Source organism: Tasmannia lanceolata, unplaced genomic scaffold (genome assembly GCF_043159265.1).
Source record: "Tasmannia lanceolata isolate RefF3 unplaced genomic scaffold, GAP_Taslan_0.1 ptg000013l, whole genome shotgun sequence".
NCBI classification, from domain to species: domain Eukaryota; kingdom Viridiplantae; phylum Streptophyta; class Magnoliopsida; order Canellales; family Winteraceae; genus Tasmannia; species Tasmannia lanceolata.
Genome location: NW_027518690.1, coordinates 21617947 through 21622688, shown reverse-complemented (window position 1 = coordinate 21622688; position 4742 = coordinate 21617947).

The window sequence follows — 4742 nt, the reverse complement described above, 5'->3', positions numbered from 1 at the left end:
AGAAACGACGATGAAATGGTCGAAGCTCTGGAAAAGATGCCGGAGCTAAAAGCTGAAATAATGGGGATTGAAATGGGTTTTGATGGGGTATTTGACGCGGGTATTAACGAGGCCAAAATGGGACCAATTGGGATTAAGAAATTGAAATTGAAGAGGGGAATTAGTGGGATAGAGGTGGTGGCCTGAAATGGTGGCGCGACACAGCCGGATTCCGGCAAGATTGCCGGAATCAATAGTGTTAGAAATGGGGATGGGTTTTGGGTTTTGAGTTTTGGTAGATGAAGGGAGGAGTGGCTACAAATGGAAGAAAACCCAAATGGGTTTGATGAGTAAAAGAAAATGGTGGTAGGGGCGGTGGCCGGACCAAATGGTCGGCAAGAACGAGGTCGGAGAAGACGACCCCAAACCTCTCTCTCTCTCTCTCTCTCTCTCTCTCTCTCTCTCTCTCTCTCTCTCTGTTTCCCTTTCTCTGTTTTCTTTGGTGGCTGCTGTTGGTGGAGGTGGAGGTGAAGGTGGAGATGGGTTTTGGGTTTCGGGTTTGGGGTGGAGGATGGTGGCTGGTGCGGTGGAGATGGGTTTCGGGTTTCGGGTTTGAGGATGGTGGCTGGTGGTGGTGCGGTGGAGATGGGTTTTGGGTTTCGGGTTTGGGGTTTCGATGGTGGTGGGTATGGGGTTTCAATGGTGGAGATTGGTGGTGGATGGGGTAGATGGAGGTGGCGGTTGGAGAAGAGTGGAAGAGGAAGAGGGTTTGGGGGTGGTGGTTGGAGGCGGTGGTAGAAGGAGGAGAAGATGAGGTGGCTGCAAATCCCTTTTCCTCCTCTCCCTCTCTCTGCTGCCCTTTTTCTTGAAAAAATCCTCCTCTGAAAACCCTAGTTCGATCCCCTTTGTTCGGGAAGTGATATTTTCCACCCCCTTTTGTTCCTTGGACAACCCTCTTTAAGTGTATTTATGACTACTCTTTTTAACTACGAGGGGTGGTCTGGGTAAAAAATGGGGGGGGGACATTTAGCTCTTATTTGTTTACTACCCATGGGGTTGATATTAGCACACCCATGTTGGATATTTCACCTCCCTCCTGCTTGATTTTGAGATAAAAAAATGGATTAGAGTGCAACTTGGGTTAAATTTTCTCAGAGTCGGGTTGGGCTATTAACTTAGGATCATGTCGGGTTCGGATATTTTGGGAAATTTTAAATTTGGTTCCGGACCTTAGGTTTCGGGAACTTGACACTTGATTCGAGAAGATAGTGAATTCGGTTTCGGGACTCGGATTTCTGGATTTATTCAATTTTTTTTTTTTGGGAAATTGGGGCTAGGTCAAAATGGGGTGTCTACAACAGGACGTCGATTAGATCCTCTACAGGTGTCACTCCATATTCTTTAGTGTACGGAATGGAAGCAGTTTTGCGTGTTGAGCTCAGAATCCCATCCCTGAGAGTGATGATGGAGGCGAGCTTGCCAGAATCCGAATGGGCGAAGGCCAGACATCAGGAATTGCAGATGATAGATGAGAAGAGGCTGCGAGCTCTTTATCATATTCAGGGGTATCAAAGGCAGATTAAAAGGGCGTTCAATAAGAAGGTTCGTGTCCGAGATCTGAAACCATGAGATCTTGTCTTGAAGTCCTATAGGGCACCGGTATTTGATCCGAGAGGGAAGTTTCGACCAAATTGGTCTGGTCCTTATATTGTCGATGAAGTCCTGCCGGGAAAAGCCATAAGACTCCTCGATGAAAATGGAGAAAAATTAACAGAACGTACAAATCTGGATCAGTTAAAAAAATATTATGCCTAAAGCACCAGAGGGCCATCTTTGGACAATTTGAGCTTTAAGCCAATAGCCCAGATTTCAAAAATGAAAATCCTTTTGCTAAACCTTTTGAGCAAGAAGAAAAATCAAAATCTCTTTGTCAAACTTAAACTAGGGGTATCTTTTATGACTTTTGTCATAAAAGATATTAAACTCGAACTACGCGGGACCTGAGTCCCAATTTCTTTGGGGATACGTAGGCAGTCTGGAGGGTCCAGATTTGGTCTAATTACTCAAAACTTACCAAATGTTAACCTGTTTGAACCCAAGCCTACCTAAAAGTTCTTCTGGTGTATTTAGGCCCAGGTTTGTAAAAAAAAAAAGGAAAAATGGAGTCTTAGACCCGCTAGACTGAAAACCCGCAAGGGCAGTCTAGGCAAAAGTTAGGGTCTTTCACCCGCTAAGTTGAAAACCCGAAAGGGCGGCTTAGGCAAAAATCAGGGTGGTGAGCCTGCTGGATGGAAAATCTGCAATGGCAGACAGTCCAGGCAAAAATTAAGACATGCGGTCCGCCGAATCGAAAATCCTAAAAAGGGCGATTCGATCATTGCAGTGATTTCACAAAGGATAAAGCTTCTAAAAGCCGATTGGACTTCCATTTTGGCATTACTTCAGAGTCTGAGTAAGCGCCCGCATAATTTCTTTTGATACGTCTTCAAGCTAAAGTGGTTAAAACTAAGCAATCTAAAGGAGATAATAACCATGATAGAAATACCGAAAGATGAATGAATCACTTTTATATACGGTATTTAATAGATTCTAAGAGCGGTAGACTGTTACCATCTTAAACATTTATCAAATTAAGAAGCAGATTCAGTCTCTTTTAGAGTCTAAGTTATGCGTTTGTCAAAGCCTTCACTTATTATTTGTCAAAGTCCCGTTTATTGTGTATCAAAATCTTTTCATTGTTAAGTCAAGGTCAAGTCTTTAAGGTCAAGTTTAGCATGTATTCCTCCTAAAGCTGGGGTGATAGGTCTTAAAAGCAAAAAGTCATTTTCTCCTGCAGACAGGACAGCTTTTCAAGTTTATTCAGAATGTTATCGCAAAGTGCAGAAGGAAGAATGCTTTGAGCAGAACCCATTTTCTTGTATTTGTGAAAGCCTTGTAACCTCAATCGTTTCTTTGAAATGAAAACCTTTAGTGAACCCTTGCATTTTGCTCTCTTTTGAATCTTGTTATGGAAATAAAATCATACTAGAGGCATCTTTTATGACTTGGTTTCCCAAGTCATAAAAGACGTCGAACAAAAATTTAGGATTGAGATGGCTATTCTTTTCAAATAAAGATAAGAGAAGCTTGAAACCCCCCTTTCGAGCTAAGCTCCTTGATTAGTTTTTCAAAAAAAATTCAATCCTCATTGGCATGTAGAATTTAGTTTTGCATTTTTTTTAAATATAAGCAGAATTTTTGGTTTACTTATTTAAAGGGGCCAATGCCCGTAATATTTCATCAAATGTCTTTGAGTTATACCTTTGGTAAAAGTCGTGTTTTCCTAATCTATTCCAGCTATGCTATGTTTTAACCCTTTTTCCTCCTCTCTGGCCTCTAGAAGGTTATGTTAGGAATCATATGGCTGTCGATTCCAGGATAAAAACTCAATATATCATCATCCCATCCGGCATCAAAAGTTTGAGTCTTCTCAAACATTCTTTACCCGTTTTGTAATCCGGTATTGAAAATTTGAGTCTTCTCAAATATTCTTTACCCGTTTTGTAATCCGGTATCGAAAGTTTGAGTCTTCTCAAACATTCTTTACCCGTTTTTAATTTTGGTATTGAAAGTTTAAGTTTTCTCAAATACTTCTTTACCCGTCTTGGTAATTTTGTGATCCGGTATTGATAGTTTGAGTCTTCTCAAACGTTCTCTACCCGTCTTGTATTCCGGTATTGAAAGTTTGAGTTTTCTCAAATACTTCTTTACCCGTCTTGGTAATTTTGTGATCCGGTATTGATAGTTTGAGTCTTCTCAAACGTTCTCTACCCGTCTTGTATTCCGGTATTGATAGTTTGAGTCTCCTCAAACATTCTCTACCCGTCTTGTATTCCGGTATTGATAATTTGAGTCTCCTCAAACGTTCTCTACCCATCTTGTATTCCGGTATTAATAGTTTGAGTCTTCTCAAACGTTCTCTACCCGTCTTGTATTCCGGTTTGATAGTTTGAGTCTCCTCAAACGTTCTCTACCCTCTTGTATTCCGGTATTGATAGTTTGAGTCTTCTCAAACGTTCTCTACCCGTCTTGTATTCCGGTATTGATAGTTTGAGTCTCCTCAAACGTTCTCTACCCGTCTTGTATTCCGGTATTGAAAGTTTGAGTTTTCTCAAATACTTCTTTACCCGTCTTGGTAATTTTGTGATCTGGTATTGATAGTTTGAGTTTTCTCAAATGTTCTCTACCCGTCTTGTATTCCGGTATTGAAAGTTTGAGTTTTCTCAAATACTTCTTTACCCGTCTTGGTAATTTTGTGATCCTGTATTGATAGTTTGAGTCTTCTCAAACGTTCTCTACCCGTCTTGTATTCTGGTATTGATAGTTCGAGTCTTCTCAAACGTTCTCTACCCGTCTTGTATTCCGGTATTGATAGTTTGAGTCTCCTCAAACATTCTCTACCCGTCTTGTATTCCGGTATTGATAATTTGAGTTTCCTCAAACGTTCTCTACCCGTCTTGTATTCCGGTATTGATAGTTTGAGTCTTCTCAAACGTTCTCTACCCTTCTGAAACGTTCTCTACCCGTCTTGTATTCCGGTATTGATAACTTGAGTCTCCTCAAACGTTCTCTACCCTCTTATATTTCGGTATTGATAGTTTGAGTCTTCTCAAACGTTCTCTACCCGTCTTGTATTCCGGTATTGATAGTTTGAGTCTCCTCAAATGTTCTCTACCCGTCTTGTATTCCGGTATGGAAAGTTGAGTTTTCTCATGTACTTCTTT